This window comes from Manis javanica, chromosome X (genome assembly GCF_040802235.1).
Source record: "Manis javanica isolate MJ-LG chromosome X, MJ_LKY, whole genome shotgun sequence".
In the NCBI taxonomy this organism is placed as follows: domain Eukaryota; kingdom Metazoa; phylum Chordata; class Mammalia; order Pholidota; family Manidae; genus Manis; species Manis javanica.
The window spans coordinates 5,522,615-5,543,637 of NC_133174.1; the positions used below are offsets into that span (position 1 = coordinate 5,522,615).

Here is a 21,023-nt window from a genome sequence, read left to right on the forward strand (position 1 = left end):
TATTTAATTGTTTATATCTAGGCTCCTGGGAATCTCTGCTCTGGGGAATTGTTTACTCCTGGGCTATTCTTCTTTTTATGGTCATCCTGTTGACGTTCACTAATGCGTTGTGTACAAACCTCTTGAAGGTTTTAAATGCCTATTGGCGGCCGCTCACATGCCAAACGGTATCCATGAGGATCAGACAATTGGATGAAATGAACAAGAACCACGTGAGTGATGACGACAGTGAGGACAGGGCCCTCCAGCTTGATGATTCAACTAATGGAAACAGCAATTGTGTGATTTTTCGGTCTGACACAATCAGCGGTGGTCACCAAAAATAATAATGCTACAGTGGTTGGTCATACTCCCAGGCTGCTGAGAGAATGGCCCAAAGGGGGAAACTGTTAAAACAGAAACAAACGAAGACCAATCTGGAAGGTTCCCTGAGCAGACAGAACCAATTTAGTCTGGCAGGCCAAGCTTAATTTAGCTTATTTTGCAAGGCAAACAACTCGACCTGGATCATTTCTTGCCTGGGCCTCTGAACGTGATAAGCAAAACCTGAACTGTTTCCCAAAGTTACCGCTGAAAATGTTTTAATTGCGCAGTTGCTGTGAAGAACAAGAAGCAGTCAGTGCTGCCTCACTACAGACGCTTTGTAACACACCCCTGTGCCTTGGTCCGTGTTCAGGTCGGAGCACTCCCAGGTTGGCAACCTGTATGTGCACGATACATTTTTACTAATTACTACTTCAGTGATTTATTGGTTTTATTTTGGCTATTTTGGTCCTTGACATTAGTTCTCTCATTCTTTTGAAAATTGCACGGCCCAGTTTTAGGTCTTTCTGAATTTCTTGTTTGCTGTAATGTTTTTTGCACTTGAGCAATCACCTAGAAAAGAGAAGGTGAAACTAAGCTATTGGCAAAAAAACCCGCCTCTTGACGAGGAAGGTGTCTCTACTTTGAGTCATTTCTGCCAAGCCGGAACACGGAGGGAGGGAGCCGTTTCAGGCCGCAGGAGGGCGTTTCACAGGCAACCGGGCCCCTCCCCGCTCCGCCCGCCCATTGATTCTTGGAAGCTCGGGGGTAGTAGTCCGGCTGCCCAGCGTCTTAGGGGAGGGGACGCTGGGGCTCCCTCGGCTCGCGGACGCACGCAGTGCCGGAGGAGACCGCGCTCGGCACTGCCAGCCTCCGGAGCCGGGAGGGGACCCAGCCGGCGGGGCAGGGCCAAGTGGCTGGGCGGAGCACGTGACGCTCCCAGGCTGGCCCGGTGAGGGCAGGGGTGAGGGCAGGGGTGGGGACGGCGGGGTCCCTCGGGCGCCCAAGGCTGGAAGCGACATTTGCTTCTGGCAGGAAAGTGAGCTGGTCAGTCCGTTTCTGTCTCCATTAGACCCTCAACACACAAGAGCAGGCGATTTCAGTAGCGTTTTAACTTTATATCGCAGGAACCTGGAAGCAAAAGGTAAGTTGCTTGTCACTCAGAAAAACAAACTTCAGAGTTGTGACCTAGAAAAGCACACGGCCACATGGTTGATTTTCAAAATCCGGTGTTGAAAATAGTAGATCGCCGTGGGAGGCAAGGGCCCATGTTTATTTCCAAATTGGAGACTGACCTGAACAGAAATGTGATTAATCTGGAGGGAACGGTGGTAAAAGGCCCCCCCGGGTTAAATAGAGAAGGGCGCAAAAGCTGCTGGAATAAATTGCAAGTAACTCTTCCCTGCTTGTAAAACAATATTTCACATCTCTTTCGGGGGCGTGAGGGGAGGGAATGTTAGAATTGCGATTTAAACGCAAGTGAAAATAAACTAAACTGTGTGAAAAAGAATACAAGCGAAACCAGCCTCGGCTTTTGTCTTTTCACATTTCAAAACCGTTTGTGTGGCTGTACGTGCACTGCTTAATTTTGAAATATGACATTTCAAATTTTCAACATGATTGCAGTTGGGAATTTCTGAGGCATTCTACCTAAGGCTGTTTCAGTTGTGAATGAGAAAATTTGACATTGTACGTATTTTCTGTAATAGGATGACTCACTTCTCCCGAATGTGATAAAAATTAGAAAACGTGAAGTAATGAGTTATTGTGTACTCTTTCATGTCTGAGAGATCAAATTCTTGGCCACAAGATTTAAGAAAACACAGGTAGAAATACACGCATGCAGTAGTGCTTGATTTTAAATAAATAGTTGAGTAAATGGTACAAATATGTGGTGTCATTATTTTTTTCTTTGGTAAATACAACTTAATATTGGACTGTAGCTATTGAGAGTAAATAAAATATTCATCAATGCAATTAGTATAATATTCCATCATGACTATGCTTCAAGTTAAAGTATTTGATATCCTACTGGATATATGACTTGAGCGACCCTGAACGTCTCCGCAGAGCATGCCCGTGCATTCTGTTTTAACTGTCATTTTGGGTTACACAAAATATGTTTATTTCTTCGCTGCATTTGATGAAGACTATAAAAAATAACTAAATTGTTTCCTTTCATTACTAATCCCCTTATTGCTAGCTCTTTTTAAATCCTGTTCCATGCTTGGAGTCTGTAATCATTCGGATTTCTCCTTCTGTGTGCTGTTTGTTTTCTGTGGTTCCTGAAGGGCCAGGCAGGCAGCGCGCACCAAGCCAACGGCCCGGAAGGGAAGCCGGAGCGGGACTCTCCGGTCGCTTGCTCCTCGCCTCCCGGGACTTCCAGGGTCTTCCCAGCGCCCCGCGCCTCCTCCCGACAGCGTCACGTGGCGGCGTGGGGCCCGCCTCCGGTGACGTCACCGCGCTCGCAGCCGTCGCGCCGAAGAAAGGATGCTCTAGGATGCTGTGCAGGTGGGCGGCAGGGCTGCGCCATGCGGCACTGCAGGTAAGGGGCGCGCGGCGGGGACTCTGCAGGCGGAGTCCCGGCCTGCGGGCCTGCAGCCCGTCGGCGCCCCCAGAAAGCGAAGTGGGGTCTCTGGCTGCTGCAGTTGTTGCATGCACCATGCTGGGGGTGGTTGTGGTGGTGGTGGTGGTGGTGGTGGTGGTGGTGCAGGCCCACGCGTGACTAGGGTCCCGGCTTGCCCACCCGGGCCCTCCCTTGCCCAGGAGGGAAAAAAATCTGGAACGATCACCAGGACGTGCATTTTAAGGAGAGAAAGGGTCCTGTCAAAGACAGCTGTCAATTGTTTCCCAGCTGTCATTGTGCTTAAATAGTGACACATTTGTTCTCCTTACAGGGGTTTGTCCTTAGTATTTAGCTATATTTCCTTCAAAGCAAAAGCTGCTTTTCTTTGAATGGAATGGAAACTTCTTGGTTAGCAATTTAAAGAGCTAGATGTGCAATCTAAATAGTTTTGCATTATTTTGCAAGGTTGCAGCATTTGAAGGGGATATGTCAGAAATGTATTTTTTTCTTCCAGGTCTTTTAGGTAGATAAAAATAACCATATCCAATAAGATAAAATAAAGCCTCCAAAGATAACGTGCAAGTGTAAGAAGGAGCGGATCTCAGCTACATCTTTTTAAAAACAAAATGGTCTGTAGGAAGGGGTGGGGGTGGACACCGAGATGAACACACAAACCCACGGATTCCCAGTGTTCTTTTTAATTCCCTTGCTGAAAAGTCAGCTTGCTGGAAGAAGGGCTTGATGACTCAGCGGCAGACGTGGGGTGGAGGTGGGGGGGTGGTCAGGTGACTTTTCAGTTCTAGCTGGAGGAGGGTGGTGGTGGTGGGATTTTAATGGAGTGTTGATAGTTCCGACCTGTGTTTGCATTCCTTTCTCTCCTTCAAATACAACCCCAGGCCAGGACACGTGAGGGCACCCTCAGGGGGATAATGTTGTATTTTCCTGTAAAACATGACGCCCCTGGAAGCGGTGGTGTCACTAAACTGTATTAGAATTCACACCTGAATAATTTGACCCACCAGCAGCTGTCGGTGGACCTGTAAAGCAGTGCTGTTTTAGTTGATAATTAAATAAAGCTTTTTTTTTAAAAAAAAAAACTGGGTTTACTGTGTTCTTAGGCAGCCCAAATGGCTTGGGCTCTAAGAAGGGGATTATACTTCCTCTCTCTCCTTTACTTTCCAACCCATTTTCAGTGGATTTGCTCCAGTCACTTATTTCAGACAAAGCTATAAGAACAATAGAGAATTTAGGACTTTTATAAGCTTGCCACCCAGAAGACATCACGGGGAAAAGCGACAGAGTGTGAGTGAACCCTGTTTAAAGAAAAATGTGGGTGAAGTGAGCAAGACTTACCATGTGCTAAAATCAAAATAATATTTCTGAGCACTTAATGCTGTGTAGGGAGATGAGCTGGCTATGTATTGAGAGACAGACTTGCATGCATTTCAGTCTAGAGGTCCGTGTCAAAATTATATCTATATCCATATCCATGTCCTGTATAATCTGTCTCTATCTCTGTACCTATCATCTATGTCTTTATTACTGTAGTCTTTTAAAAAAATGTATGTTTAACTGTATAATAAAATGCCAAGCTGTTTTCCAGGGTGGGTGTACTATTTTGCATTTTTGCCAGCAATGTGTGAGCATTTCAGTTCCTCAGCATCCTTGGCCAGCACCTCGGTATTGTAGTTTTTTTCTATTGAAGTATAGCTGACATATAGTGGTGTGGTATTTTTAAGAAGTTTTTAGCCATACTAGTAGGTATGTGTGGTGTCTCACTGTTTATTTTTTTAAGTGAAAGAGTCTTATTGTATGTAAATTATACCCAGCACCTGAGTATTTTCAGTTTTTTAAAAGAAATTTGGTCATTCTAGTAGGTAATAATTATCTCATTGTATTTTTAAGTTATTTTTCATTATTTACTTATTTATTATGTTTCATTTCGATTCCCCCTGCTAGACTGTGGACTCCTCGAGGGCAGGGATTTGTGTCTGACTCACTCCTCCATTTCCAGCATTGGGCTTGGCACCGGAGTATTTATAACTGTTTAGTAAATTGTCGTCGGTGCCATGCCAGAGGGATTAGGGCTGATCTGGGTTTGGTGGCACATGGCTTCCGGCTGCAGTCACTACAAGGAGCGAAAGCTAGCCATTTTCATTACCTAGCTGCTAGCTAATCTTCATTTTTCATTAATTATTTTCAGGTTTTTGGCTCCAATGAACCTTCAGATTTAAAAAAAATTTATTTCTCCTATTCTCCACCCTCTGCATCTGGCGACCACCACCCATCTATTCTCTGTATCTATGAGCTTGCTTTTTTTTTTTTTTAGATTCCATATGTAAGAGGGATCATGTGGTATTTGTCTTTGTCTGACTTATTTCACTTAGCATAAGCACTCCACCCACGTTGTTGCAAATGGCAAGATTTTATTCTTTCTTATAGCTGAATAATATTCCAATGTATAGATACCAGAATTTCTATAACCATTCATCCATTGATAGACACTCAGGTTGCGTGCATGTCTTGGCTACTGTAAATAATGCTGCAGTGAACATGAGTGTGCATGTATCTTTTTGAGTTAGTGTTTTCATTTTCTTTGGATAAATATCCAAACATGGGGTTGCTGGATGATGGGGTATTTCTATTTTTAGTTTTTTGAGGAACCTTTGTAATGTTTTCCATAGTGGCTACACCAATTTACTATTCTTACCAAGGGTACACGAGGTTTCCGTTTTCTGCATATCCTCACCAACACTTGTTATTTCTTGTCCTTTTGATAACAGCCCTTCTAACAGGTGTGAGGTGATATCTCATTGTGGTTTTGATTTCATTTCCCTAATGCTCAGTGATATGGAGCATCTCATCATGTACATGTTGGCTATCTGTATGTCTTCTTTGGAAAAATGTCTATTTAGGTCTTCTGCCTATTTTTGAATCAAATTTCTTTTTGCTGTTGAGGTGTATGAGTTCTTCGTGTGTTTTGAATGTTAGTCCCTTAACAGATATATGATTTGCAAATACTTTCTCTGAATGCCATGCCCTAGATTGCCTTTTCATTTTGTTGATTGTTTCCTTTGCTGTGCGGAAGCTTTTTAGTTCAATTTTGTTCCACTTACTTATTTTTGCTTTTGTTGCTTTTGCTTTTGGTGTCTTAGAAAATCATTGCCAAGACTTATGTTAAGGAGCTTACTGCCTATATTTTCTTTAGGAGTCGTGTGGTTTCAGTTCTTAATGTTCAGATCTTTAACCCATTTTGAGTTAATTTTCATGGATGGTATACCTTTGTGTGTGGCATTTCTTTCCAGGTTCGGACATCCTGCTGTGGTGCTGCAGTAATTTATTCATTGCAATTTTCTTCATTTGGTTCAAGTTGGCTACAAGAATTAAGATCCTTGGGTCTCCATCCTCCCCTCTTCCCCAGCCCCACCCTAGGCAGAGCAGAGCAGATGAGGAAGGGAAGATGGTAAAATAGAGACTTGGATTCCACTTCCGGCTTTGGGACTGTCACCTTGGATAAGTCCCTTTGTGTCTTTGGGCCTCAGTGTTCTAGTCCTCAGAGTAACCAAGGAATTTAGATCAGGGTTTCTCAACCTCAGCAGCATGGACATTTGGGGCTGGATAAGTCTGTTGGGGATCTGTCCTGTGCAATGTAGGGTGTTCACAACATCCCTGGCCTCTACCCACTAGATATTAGTAACACCTCCTCCAAGCTGTGACAACCAAAACTATCTCCAGATGTTGTCCCCTGTCCCCTGGGGGAGCCGTGTGCCCCAGTTGAGCAGCATTGATTCAGGTGATTTCTAAGTGTTCTTCTGGCCCCAGTATTCTAGAATTCATTTTCCTGTGATTTGTTTGATGCTGAGCTCTTGGTCAGAGATCTGGTTTCCTTTCATAATGTGGTGTATATTGTAAAATACAATGTGAAAGCTTTTTTCTGCTGTGGGGTTCCAGAAATAGCTTCTATCCAAAAGCGGAGGCCTGTTTGTGTGCCAGTAATAGCTGGGGAGCTGACATGGCAGGAAGGAAAGTGTTGGGGAAAGAGACAACTGGATCTGCATGTGCTGAAGCCTCTAGTCTTTGGGTGCTCAGCAGACCTGGACTGTGTCACTGTACGTGTTACCTTGGAACCCGGGGGAGACCTGACACTGTGAGTTCCTTTCCTTATCTGCCAAGTGGGAGACCAGTACCCGTGCAGTGCAAAGTCGTTGTAAGGAGGAGGTGGGCAGCTCGGAGGAGGCCAAGGCCACTGCCCACAGAACTGACGTGTGTGCACCCTCAGGGTAGCGGTGGTCACATGCTTTAAGCCTCAGTATGCCACCTGAGTCTGAAGGTCTGTCTGGCTCTGACCCTTTGGAGGGTGCTTTGGCTACATCGCTTCCCCTCTGGGAATGGTGGCCAACTCCATAAAATGGGGCCAACTGTGCTTGCTGGTCCTGCTTCCTTGGCTCTTTGGAGGGACTTGGATGTAAGATGGTCTGCAAGCTGGAAAACTCAAGAGACAGGAAGCAGTGATGGTGTGGCCTTGAAGGTATGGGCCATGTTTATTGTGTTTGTGGAGGGTGGGGAGCTTAGAATGGCTGTGGAGTTTTTCTTGTACCCCAGGCCTGGGACAGCACTGTGGCCCCTCCCCGTCTGATTCCCTAGCCTTCAGTGACCTCTCTGCCTTCTCTGCCTCTTCCTGGTCCTTTAGGAATTGGTCTCAGGGCCGCCGGCCTTCAGTGAGAAAGTACCTCTGTGCAGAAGGCTGGGGACTCAGCGGTCGCCTTCGCCCACTGCCTGGCCAGTTTCCTCACAGAGTGCCTGCAGTCTGGGACCCTGAGCAGGCCCTTCCACTCCTGCCTGCCTCGGAAGGGCTGGCACCCTCGCTGGGCCACTTGGCCTTGTCTCTGCAAGTCAAACTTGTGAAAGAAAGTGTAAAAGGAGAGGGATTCTGCATCAGATGAGGCTAAGAGGCTGACTGTCCTAGTCAGAGCACCAGAGACCAGGTGCTCACCAGCAGCAGACACGGATTTCCCACAGCTCTGGAGGCCAGAAGTCCAGAATCAGGGTGCCAGCAGGGTTGGGGCTAGTGAGGGTCCTCTGCTGGGTTGCAGGTGGTCCCCTTTGCCTCACACCTGCACATGCAGCAGGAGACTGAACAGCTCTCTGGTCTCTTCTTATAGGGCACTGATCCCATCACGAGGCCCACTTTCATGCCCTGATGCCCAACCAAAGACCATGCTTCCTAATACATCACCCTGGTGTTAGGATTTTAACATAGGACTTTGCGGGGAGACACGTTCAGTCCATGACAATAACCAGATACAACTTGGAGCCCTTGATTGGATCCTGGCCTGAACAAACACCTATAGTAGGCATTTGGGGACACTTGGGTTATTTTTGTGTGACTGGCTATTAGATGATACAAGGAAACTACTGTGTATTTTCAGCTGTGATAATCCTGTGGTGGGGGAGGCACCCAGCTAAGCCACTTCTGGATTCCTGATCCAGAATCAGTAAGATGTTTGTTTCCTGCTGTCCTGTTTTGGGGTAACTTGTTACACAGCAATAGATAACTAACACATGTGTGTATGTGAAAAGTAGAGGTCTTACTTTTTAGAGGTGCATGCTGAAGTAGGGGTGAAGTGACATGATAGCAATGTTACTTAAAATAAAAAAAATGTTTTTGGAGATTTGTTTAGATGTATGGCTGAATAGGAGAATGGATGAATTCTCATGCCTGCTTTTACATTCAGTCTGTTACAATATCACATGTCACGTAACCTCAGGAAAATCCTTCTGAGCATTCACAGAGAGTGAGAATGGAAAAAGCCAAATAATTTAAGGTTATTATAAAAATATTTTTGGTATCATGGGCCTCCTAAAGGGTCTTGGGGTACACCCAAGTCTCTCCAGGTCACACTTTGAGAACCACTGCTCTAGATCAGTAATTTACTTTTAAATGGTTCCGTTAAATGGAGACAGAAAGAGATGAGGCAAATAAGGCCAAAGAGGAACTGCTGTTGAGTCTGATTGGTGCTAGTCATTGAATGCTGCCAGGTAGTGTTCTGTGTATTTGAAAATGTTCATAATAAAACATTTTAAGAAAAGAAAAGAAACGTAGACTCTTGGACATGTGGGGGATTCTGACTGAGCAGGTTTGGGGTGAGGCCCAGCGGCAGCATTTTTTTTTTTTTTGAGAGGGCATCTCTCCTGTTTATTGATCATATGGTTGTTAACAACAATAAAATTCTGTATAGGGGACTCAATGCACAATCATTAATCAACCCCAAACCTAATTCTCAACAGTCTCCAATCTTCTGAAGCATAACGAACAAGTTCTTACAAAGTGAATAAGTTCTTACATGGTGAACAGTGCAAGGGCAGTCATATCACAGAAACTTTCGGTTTTGATCACGCATCATGAACTATAAACAATCAGGTCAATTATGATTATTTGTTTGATTTTTATACTTGATTTATATGTGAATCCCACATTTCTCCCTTATTATTATTATTATTATTTTTAATAAAATGCTGAAGTGGTAGGTAGATGCAAGATAAAGGTAGAAAACATAGTTTAGTGCTATAAGAGGGCAAATGTAGATGATCAGGTGCAGCGGCAGCATTTTTAACCTGAGCTCCAGGTGCTGTGATCTCACGGAGCTGAGGCCTGCGGATGCCGAGATTCCCAGCTTACCCACTTCCCCACTACCCTGCTGTGACCCTGAACCAGACTGAGGGGGGTTAGTTGGTGGCAGTGGCTCATTTGTTCCCCCTCCATGGATGGGGACAGTCTATCCCTCGTACACTCTCCCTCTTCAGCAGACCCAGGTGTGCTGGCTGGGGGGATGGCTTTGTTAGCAAACCATTGCTGAACCATATTTTCAGAGTACGGCTGGAGATAAACTTTTCAAGGGCCATGGTGGGGTTCCTTTAGAGAGCGTGGTAAATATTTTTTGAATGACTTGTTTTCTGTATTGCACGCACGTAGTGAGAATTTCAAGTGGTATAAGGTTATGCAAAGAAAACAAAGCTTCCTTCCAATTCCTGGTCTCCTGATCCCCCTTCCAAGACAGCCCCTTGCTTATATTTGGCTTCTGATCTATATAACTTGCTAATATATGGTTTCTGGAAATGTCTGTGCAGACATACCCATCAATGAACGTGGATAGCACTCCCCCCACTATTTTTTTTTTTTTGCTTTATTGGGATATAATTTACATGGAGAAAATGCATAACTCTTAATTCAGATGGTTTTGACAGAGCACGATCCCAGTACCCCCAGAAGGCCCTGTCTTGCTCCACTCTGGGGCAACTAGCGATCTGATTTCTGGCAGCACAGTTTACGTTTGCCCACTTTTCAACTTCATAGGCACAGAATCCTACAATATGTACACTTCTACGTTTGATTTCTTTCACTCAGCATGATTTTGAAGTTCATCTACATTGTTTCATGTAATTGATTCTTTCCATTTTCTTGTGAATAGCACTTTTAGAGAAAAGTGTCAGTACTCGGTATATCCCACTTCTCTGCCTACTATTAGTTAGAGACTGTTTCACATCCATGTGCACATAGTGCATGCCATCATGTGGCCGGTGTGGCACTGTATTTAACCAGTCCCCTATTAAGGGACATCTGGATTACTCAAGCTTTTGTAATCAATACCAATGGTATTATGAAAGTAAACATGCTAGCAGAAAAGATCCTCTGGGATTCATTAAATGCACAGAATTTAGGTGTTGAAAGTAAGCTTCAAAATCAAAACAACATTATATTTTATGAATGAGGAAGAGATGTCTGGAGGAGTCAGGTGACTTGCCTGAGGTCTTGTGACTGATAGTGATAGAGCTGGGGAACCACCCAGGTCCCTTGATGCCTGGTACAGAATGTTCTTTTCTCCACTCAAGGGTCTGTGAGGGCAGCGATGGTGCATGCCCTAGTTGCCACTGTAGATGGCACACCTGGCAGAGTAGGCATTCCTTAAATGTTTGTTGACTGGAAAGGTAAGGGAAGTATCAGTATCCGGAGGAAAGGCCATCGATCCCGTGAGAACTGCAAATGCATTTCCGTAAGACATGAGCCTCAGCATTCATTCGTTCGTTCATTCACTCCCTCATCCTCCTTGTTCAGCAAATATTTGCTGGGGGCCTGCTACGTGTTGAGGCCAGGGTTCCTCAACCTGATGCTGTGGACATTAGGCCCACATGATTCTCAGTGGTGGGGCCATCCTGTGCATTGTGGGAGATTGATCAGCATCCTTGTCCTCGGCCTGCTAGATGCCAGAAGCAACCACTGTCCTGCCCCAGGAGTGGCAGCCAATTTCCAGACATTGCCAGATGTCCCTTGGTGGTAAGTTACCCCCAGTTGAGACCTGCCAGTCTAGGCCATGGGATGCACCATGGACCCAAATGACAAGCTTCATGTTCTTGTGGAACTGATACTTGAGTTGAGGAAAGAGAAAAGGACTCTCTAGGTTGTGCTCTCTGGTGAAAAAGGGGAGGATGCAAAGGGCGGAAGGAGATGGATTCAGAATGCTAGCTATACAGGCTGCAAAGGCCTCCCTGGGGGCTAACATGTGAACAGCAACCTGAATGAAGTGAGAGCCATGTGAACATCAAGGGGGCTGAGTGTTCAGGGCTGAATAATAGCCAGTGCAAGGGCCCTGGGGCAAGGGAGGGCTGGGTGCATTGGAGCAATAGCAAGGAGTATCCAGAGAAGAGCAATCCAGAGGACACATGGTGGAAAAACGTACACAGGGGTAGCTGGGGGCAGACCACTTGGGGATTTGGCAGGAGTGGCACTAGCCCTGAATTATTCTAAGATTAACAGAAGCCATTGGATACTTTTGGGTGGAGGAGCAACACATAGGGACTTGTGTTTGAAAGGATGACTGGCAGCTGTAAGAGGAGTCAGAGGTGGCTGAGAGCAAGTGGGGTGGCCAGTGAGGTGGCAGTTAGAGCTGGTCCATGCCTCTAATTTACTTAGCATCAATGCTGTGCTAGGTGCCAGGGCAGGCCTTGGTGAGGTGAAACTGTGAATGTGTAATACAGCATTTTGACATAGAAGCCATGGAGGCTGTGCATGTCACCTCTTGCAGCTGGGTCAGGGACAGTATTACCCTCGATGGGTGGCAGTTTGCAGGGACAGCATGTGCATTTCACAGATGATACTCGAAAGGCTCTCCTTGCAGCCGTCCTGTGGTGGATGGAGTCACCCAAGGCCTTGGGTTGCCATTTGATGGCTGTGATTCTTGGGGTCGTGATCATATCCGTACACAGCTTTCTCGCTGCCCCTGGAGCCTGCCACACTCATCCAAATCTGAACTGGCTCTACTCTAGGCCTGGAGGGCACATGTGTGCCAGCCCAGCTCATTCACAGCCTGTGGTCACCGTGTTCCAGCTCCCCATGCGAGGCCGGGCGTCCTCCGCCATCGCCCTGCTGTCGGCCCTCCCCGACACGCTTCCCTCTGCAGTGCTGCTCCCGGAGGTGCTTGCTTGCTGCAGTGGGGGTCTTCATGCCGTTCTGTGGGGGAGGAGCCCGGCCTGGCCGCTGGGTGCATTGATGGAAGTGTGAGACAGGCGCCTTCCCTGTAGCGCCTCCTGGAGTCATGTAAGGGCAGAGGGCTGGGGACAGGCGCTTGGCCCCCCAAGGATGGCGCCGGGTCGGTCAGTGTTGGGCCGAGGGGGAGTCGCCCACGGACGCTGCATTCGCCGTATCCCCACGGGAGTCCGCTCCTTGCCGTGGGGGCTGGGGCCCTGCTCACTCGCTTCTGTGCCCAGCGCTCTTTACACACTTCTCTCTGGGCTGACGGCGCTTACCTGGGCCTCGTTCTTTGTTGGCCTTCTGGGTTTCTCTGGCCAAATGCGACACTTGCTGTCCCCGCCGCTGGGCCCCTTGGTGGTGCTAGCCGGGTGGCAGGGCTTTGTGCTTAGGAGATGGGAAGGCTGGCCACAGCGATTAAGGACCAGCTCTTTTTCCTCTTAGCTGAGGCATGCCTCTGCCAGCACCCCTTTGGCCAAGACTTTGAGAAAGCCTTCCGCTTGGTGCCCCAGATAGATAGGCTTAGTCACCCCAGGCCGTCTTCCCTGCAGCCTCATTCGAGGAACACCTCAAGGCCATGTTTGGTGACTCACTGTGTCTGACCTTTACAGAGCTGCCAGTCGTGAAGGTCTGTTTAGATCTTACTTATCCCTGAGGGGCTGTACCCCATATAAGCAGAGAATAGGTTGGGTCGGAGGAAAATGGTCAATAGAAGGTCAGTCAGGAGGTCCCGGGAGAGGGAGGGACACAGAGCCATGTTTCCCGCCAGCATTATCTTCAGGAGCTGCTACGGGCTGAATTGTGTCCCTCAAAATTCATATGTTGAGGTACCCCAGTACCTTGAATGTAACCGTATTTGGTGATAGGATCTTTTTAGTGGTAATCAAGTTAAATGAGAGCATTAGGGTGGGACCCGATCCAGGATGACTCATGTCATTGTAAGAGGAGGAAATTTCAGTACAGAGAGGGAGGCACAGAGAGAAGGCGACTTGAAGGGACCCAGGGAGGGGACAGCCATCTGCATGCCAAGGAGAGGGGCCTGGGATGGAGGCCCCCCTGGCGCCCCCAGAAGGAAGCAACCCAGGCAACCCCGTGATCCCAGGCTTCTGGCCTCCAGAGCTGTGAGGCAATACGTTTCTCTCATTTGAGCCAGCCGGTCTGTGGGCCTCCAGCTGGACAGCCCTAGGGAAGCGCCGCGGGGTCGGGGGAGTGGAGGTCCTGCCCAGCTAGAGGCCAGAGAGTGGCGAGTAGCCGCTGGCCTCTGCGCAGCTCAGGAGAGGCTTGGCGGCAGCACGCTCTCCAGGGAGCAGGCAGCCCTCGGGTCCTGAGAGGACCCAGGCCTGCCAGGCTGTGGGAGAGCAAGGGCCGCAGGGCCTGGCTGGAATGTGGCCACCTGCTCACTGTCTGTAAGACCTGAACCCATGGCCTACCCTCGCCTCTGCCTCAGTCTGCTCACCTGTAATGTGGCCTGAGGGTGACAGTATTTAATTCAGAGAGTGTCAAGAGCCCTAACAACTGAATATGTCTGCAGTGCTTAGAATGGCACCCAGCACCCAGCGAACCCTATAAAAAGTTGTCTTGTTATTATTGTGAGAAGGAGTCTCTGGGGGGGGGGCAGTTCTAAGTCCTTGGCCCTTAGCACCAGCAACACAGAGGCCTAATGCCCTCTCTCCCTGCCCCCGGTGGTGGGGACGTGAGAATACTGAAAGTCCATTGTGTCACCCATGGCCGCATGTAGTCAGCCTCATCTCCTTTCCACCATGCAGGCTCTGTTCCAAGATGGGCCAGCATGTCCCCGGGGCTGTGGAGAGCATGCCGTGCAGGGGTCCCAGCCCACGCCGGCCTCCCGCCCTGCGGAAGCCAGACTATAGCTAAGGGAGCACTGTGTGCTGCGGGTGGGGGGCACTGGCGAGGATGGAGGGAGAGGACATGGCTCTTCTTCCAGCCTTGCCGGCTCCAGGCACAATTTTGAAACAGCCAAAGCTGAATTCTCACAGCTCTTTCTGCCCGGCCTTTAGCTCTGAGCTTCCCTCTCTTTGGGACTGTCATTGGTCATGTGGCTACCGGAGGGCTCCTCTCACTGTCAGTGCTGCTTGGTCTTCTCTGTGTGGGGAGCCCAGCTTGGGGCTGGAGGATTGGCCGGGAGGCGTGAATGAATGTTCAAGGTATCTGCATCCTCAAGAGTGAGACTCCATTATCTCAAATGAATTTGAAGGTGGTGGGGTTTCAGGTGGTAGAGGTGAGCTGAAAAGCTTTAACTGGGCCCCAGTGCCCCTGCCCCCTGGTATTTGTGCCCATGCCGACCCCTCCCACTGTGGTCACTCAGGGCTGATCTGTGCCACCAGAGGACACCATGGAAGGGATGCTGTGTGACTTCTAGGGCTAGGTAACAAGAGACTCTGCCGCTTCCACCTCACTCCCTTGGAGCACCTGCTCCGGGGCAAACCAGCTGTCATGTCCTGAGAACCACTCAAGCAGTCCTATGTAGATGCTGGATGGAGCAGAACCGAGGCCTCCCACCAATAGCAAGCACCAACTTGCCAGCTGTGTCTGGGAGCCAACTTGGAAATGGGTCCCTGCCTTTCTCTAGCCTTCAGATGACCGCAGCCATAGCTGACAGCTTGGCCACAGTCTCCTTAGACACCTTGAGCCAGAAAGTCCCAACCAAGCTGCTCCCAAATTCCTGATATAGAGAAATTGTGTAAGACCATACACGTTTACTGTTGTAAACTGCTAAGGTCTGGGGTAATTTGTTGTGTAGCATCAGATAACAAATACAGCTGGAAAGAGCCCAGAGTTTTCTGGGACTGGGGGCCTAGTGCTGGCTGCTCCTTGAGGGAGCTCCCCAGGCTGCGGCTGCCTCCCTCTTCTGAAGCTCCACTTTCCTCCGATTGCTCCATTTTTGTTCATGTGTGGTGTCTGTCTGTCTCTCTCTCTTGGGTTGCACAGGAGAGGAGCTTCATGCAAGGTTTAGATTTATTGATTTTAAATTAGGGCATATTGATGATGAGCTTGAGTATACTGATTTTAAGTAAATGGACAACCCCCTATGTTTCATGAAAATGAGTATCTCTGTGTTTGTGTTCATAGCCTGGAGACTTCAATAGACTAGCCCCCATATGCCAGTGGGGTTTGGATGTCTGGCCGTCACTTTACGCACCCAGCATTTGCACATGTGGGATGTTAAGTTTCTACGTGAGCATCTCTTCTTTCCCTCCCACACTGGCAAAACGTGCTCCGGCTTGTAATGCAGTGTGTGGCCCATGTCGTCTGCACACTGTATGCACAGTGGGTGTGCAACCCCAGTGCCTGAGGGTTCAGACTGTGATCTGGATTACTTTGGTGGGAGATCATTTTGGAAAGAGATGATGCGAGAGGTATTGTAAAAGAGGAAGTATTTCACGGGCACTTCAGAGAAGCGTTGCCTCATGGCAGCTAAACATCTAACTTCTGTGAAGTGAGGCGGTGAGATTTAATTCCAGCTGATGGCTTTTTTGGATTGCCTTCAATAAACATTTTATTGAAATGCATGTGCCAAAAAGTGTGTAGAACAGAAGTGCTCAACTTGATGAATTTTCACATAGTGAACACACCTGAGTAACCGGTGCCCAGGCCCAGAAATGGAACACGACCAGCCCCCAGAAGCCACCCACATGTCCCCGTTTAGTCACTCCGCAGCCCAAGAGTGTCTGCTACCACAGATTCATTTTGCTTGTTTGAAACTTTATATTAATGGACTCTTGTATTCCTTTGTGTCTGGCTTCACTTGACAGTAGGCTTGAAGGCATCATCCTTGTCTGTGTTTGCGGTGGTACGTTGTTCATCCTCATAGTTGTGTATAGTTGACTAGTTTTCTCTGTATGTATGTATCTTTTTTCTCTTACTGCTCTTAAGATATCCTTCTTTTCACTGGTTCTAACAATTTGTTTATGCTATGTGTTGGTGTAATTTCTTTTTTGGGGGGCTTGGGGTTTGTTGAGCTTTCTGTATCCGTGGGATTGTAGTCCAGCAGTTTATATCTTTGTGTACAGCAGGATTTCCTATAGTAAATGTTCTAGTCAGCTCATCCGCTGAGGAGTGTACAACAGGCCACTGTCGGCGCTCAGACTGTCCAGGAGCTGCCAGAGGCCTCAGCACAGCTGTTAGTCTGTTGTAGTCAATAAAGGGTATCAGAGTTTTCCTGAGTTCTTGTATGGATGGCAAGTTTTACTTTGCCCATTATTAGCACAATGAATCCTTTTTGGTTTTCTTTCGTGGCTCTTGCTTTTGGTGTGGTTTCTGATGACTTTTTGCTTGGCCTGGGTCATAGAAAATGTTGTCCATTTGTACAGGGCCGTAAAAACCACTCTTGGGTCTTCCGGAGAAAATGCCACAGGGCACTGCCTTCGTCTGCCGTCTCCTGCGAGCGGGCCCTGAGGCAGGATTCTGGGGTGCGGAGTTTGTGCAGGGGCTCTTGAAGCAGCTCCACTGCACGCTTGCAGACTCTAGGGAATGGTGCCTGCTGTGCCAGGGGTCCCCTAAGATCACCTCTGGGCTCACCAGGAGGATTCCCAGGACTCAGCATATAGCCGCCTTCACAGCTGTGGTTTATCACAGGGAAAGCATAGAAAGCAGTTGGCAAAGGGAAAGGCTCTCAGGGCGGAGTGTGGAGGAGACCAGGGACAAAGTCCTTTCCCAGAGTCCTTTCCCAGTGGAGTCGCACAGGACATACTCTACTACTCCCGCAGTGAGTTGACACAACACGTGTGAAGTGTTGTCACCTGAGGGTTTGTTAGATTCTCAGGGCCTGGGATTTTTACTAGGGCCTGGTCCTGCAGGCATCCTCCACCTAGCGCCCACCAAACACCAGACCCCCAGAAGGAGAGCAGGGGTTCATCGTAAATCACATTCTCTGGAAACCTGTGTAGGGACAGAGAGCCATTCTCACCTGCTCTGGGAATGGTGGGTGCCCTCCTGAAGTCCAGGTTCCCAGATGCCAGCCAAGTGCCAACCTTACAAGCAGGCCTTCCTAAGGAGAACAGTCTCCAGCCTGCAGAGGTCAGTCTTTTCTGCACAGATACTAAAACACATGCCTTTCTGAAATGATCCTGTTAAGGGACAAAGGAGTAGGGGTATTCATACTGCAGTTCCCGAGAGTCATCGGTTAGGACCTGCTCCCAAGGATGCACTTCAGGCATGCCATTCAGAGCCACCTCGTGTGGGTCCTGAAGCAATGACCTCAGGCATAGAGATAGGTTGGAAATCAGATGTAGCTTACTAGAAGGTTTTGAGGGATATGGGTGGGGTACTGACAACACTGGATGCAGAACTTATTCAAGAAAGAAAACGTATCTAACAGAGTGGCCTTTGGAAAGCAGGAAATGCTGCCATCTGCAACAGATGGATAGACCTGGAGGACATTGTGCTCAGGGAAATAGGCCAATTCTGGGAAGACAGGTACCGCATAACCCCACTTAGAGGAGGCACCTAGAGTAGTCCGTCTCCTAGAAGCAGGAAGCAGTAGTGGCTGCCAGGGGCTGGGAGGGGAAAATGGAGAGTTGCAGTTCAGTGGGTATAAAGCTTTAGTTATGCAAGATGAAAACTACCTCGAGATGTGCCGTACACCATTCTGCTTATAGTTAACAGCACTATGCTGGCCACTTAAACGTTCGGTAAGAGGGTAGATCTCATGTTTTTTTTAAATCACAATTTAAGAAGAAAAAAATGCTGTTAGATCACCGAGGAGGAAGGTCCAACTCTCCCTGCGGAAACTAGTGCACACTGCATGGATAGGGTAAAAAAGAACAGAGTTCTGGAGGGTGAATAGGAGCTTTCCAGACAGGACAGGCAAGTTCAAGGTAAAGGAAACAGCAAGCTAGAAGGCACAGGTTTGGGCCTGACATTTTTGGTTTTTGATCAGATATGCTGATAAGCCTAATTAGCCTGGGATGGGGTGTTCTCCTTATTTAGTTAAGCCCTAATTTTAGTTAGAACCTGTCCTCCTTCATCTTCATCTGGGTGATTTCCTGCTTGCTTTCATCTTCTGTTGTTATTGCCAATGCCCCATTATACAAAATACAGGTTTCCTTGAACTGGTACAGATCCCTGTTCTGAGGGTGAGCCAACCCATTCAGAGTTGCTTTTAACATCAAAGCCATAGATGACATCATTAATACTGTTATAGTTAACACATGCTTGTCCTCACGGGCCTGGGGGGAGTGAGGCTTACTGGACAGGGTCTGCTGTTACCATCTGCTGTTCAAGACTTTGACCCTAGCCTCTTGGGTCTTCATGCTGGAAGACCAAACCTGCAGGCACTTTCTTAACTTGAAGGATTGGATAAAAGACCCAGGTGTCCCATGTGTTTTGCAAAGTCCCTTTGTAGGCAAATCTGGTAGTGTATGAGGGGTGCATTGCTTCAGCATGAACCTTGATTCTGTCCTGTTTCTGTTGGCAGCTTTCTCATCTGTTGCTGCCCGGTCCCCTCCCCTGGAGTTGGTCTGCAGTGCCACAGCTAACTTACCTGTCTTCGTTTCTCCTCTGTCTCAGAACCCAAGTGAACTGTATCTATTAAGCACCTATGGTGCGGCTACATAACAATCCCTTAAAGAAGCCCAGTGGCTTAAACAATAACTGTTTATTTTTTTTCACAGTGCACAGGTTGGCTGGGTGGTTTGATTGGGCCAAACTCAGCAGATCTTGGTTGTGGTCACTCATGAATCTGTGCTTGGCTGGGCCTAAGCGATCTAGGGTGGCCCCGGCTGAGATGCCCCGACTCAACTCCACGTGGTCTCTCATCTCCCAGCATTCTAGCCTAGGCTTCTTCTCATGGCAGAGACACAGGTCCAAGAAAAAAAAGTAGAGGCTGCATCACCTTTTGGAGTCTAGACTCAGTACGTGCATGCTGTCATTTCCACTGCATGGCAAAAGGCCAGCCAAGGTACAAGGGGTGGAAAAATAGACTCTGCCTCTTTTAAAAAATTTTTTTATTAAGGTATGATTGATATACACTCTTATGAAGGTTTCACAAGAAAAACAATGTGGTTACTACATTCACCCATATTATCAAGTCCCCACCCATACCCCAGTGCAGTCACTGTCCATCACTGCAGCAAGATGCTGCAGATCCACTATGTGCCTTCTCTGGGCTACACTGTTCTCCCCGTGATCCCCCACACCATGTATACTAAACATAATACCCCTCAGTCCCCTTCTCCCTCCCTCCCCACCCGCCCTCCCACACCCCTCCCCTTTGGTAACTGCTAGTCCCTTCTTGGAGATAGACTCCGCCTCTTAATGAGGAGGAGCTGCCAAGTGCCAGTGAAAATGTGGCAGATACAGGGAGGGGTAGAAAATCTGGGCCATTTTTTCAATCAATCCATTGCATAGAACGGGTCAACAAATGTTTTCTGTAAATGGCCAAATAGCAAACATTTAAGGCTTTGTAGGCCATATTGTCTTTGTCATAAGTGCTCAACTGTGCTGTTGTCATGTGAAAGCATCCTTAGACAATATGTAAATGAGTGGGCATGGCTGTATTCCACTAAAACTTTTATTTGCAAAACCAGGCCAGCTGCAGTTTGCTGAGCCCAGGCTGAGTAGGACTCTTAGCTCAGGTTCTAGGGTGCTGTCCTTTCTGAAACCATGGCCTTGAGACCATAGCAGAGGTGTCATCTGCCAGCAAAAATGCTCTTGCTGGAGAGAAGAAATAAAAACAGGAGAGAGGTTCATATGGAACTTAGGCAGGTTCAGTTTGTCATTTAGCAAGTCCTTGGAGTTCACTGCTTGTTGCTCCCCCATCTGGCTGGATTCTTATTCCTTATCTACCCCCTCTTCCCAGTGGATCCGAGATAGAGGTCTTCCCGTTCTTCTGACCTGGATGCCCGCTTTGTACGCATTTCCTGACCCTCTTGTTGTTCTTAACCCCATCCTGAGAAGTGACATCACCACGTCCTCTGGGCCCCCAGGGAAGCCCCTGATTAGATCTACAGGTTAATCATGTTTATTTTCCTTTACCAATTATGTATCTGATTGTCATGACAATGACATGCTCCATCAGAGTTTAAAGATGTAATTGTTCTCCAGAGCGAGTTTTGGTTTCAACCATTATTGCCTGGAGTTGTTGCTTGACTAGAGATTTGGTTAAATTTCAAGTAACATGAGCTCCTTTTTTTAGTACAGTGTCCAAGTTTCTGCACTTCTTCTATCTGCTGGCTCAGTCTTGCACATGTTGTGGGTCAGCAGCCTGCTGTCTCATTTTTCCCGCCAGAGATTGTCTTTACCACATATACCATGAGGCTATTACCACCTTGTTTTTGTAGAAATGACAATGAAGTCTTTGCTTTCTAATTTTACTCCTTCCCTTTTATTATTGGTTGCTACTGACTTGTGCAATGTGACCCTTCCCTGGGTACTTACTCATCAATGGGTATAGTTTTCAGCTTGGCATGGCTCAGACCTCAAACTTTTAAAGTTTTAAAGCAGCTGAGTTGTGCAGACGGTTAATAAATCTCTCACTATGGCCACCTTATTGCTTGTAAGGTGATTACCCCACTTTGCCTGTAGTGTCTTTTGAATTTGATTAAAATGCAGTTTCATCAGGCTGTGGTGAGTCCTCCAGATATAAAAATACCTAAAGCAATGAGAGAAGGT

The 21,023-nt window shown here is 47.6% G+C and overlaps 1 protein-coding gene across 4 annotated transcripts in view; it reads left to right on the plus strand.

The window, feature by feature from the left end:
• The first annotated feature begins 1,274 nt into the window (after positions 1-1,274).
• Positions 1,275-21,023, plus strand: part of CLCN4 (chloride voltage-gated channel 4) — a 58,050-nt gene continuing 38,301 nt past the window's right edge. For 2 of the 4 annotated variants that reach the window (XM_017667402.3, XM_017667404.3), the window contains exons 1-2: positions 1,278-1,447; positions 2,595-2,848. The gene's annotated coding sequence lies outside the window, so the exon portion shown is untranslated. Of the gene's footprint in view, positions 1,448-2,594; positions 2,849-21,023 lie in introns of all 4 variants that reach the window. The other 2 variants (XM_037013445.2, XM_017667405.3) reach the window with 2 other exon arrangements.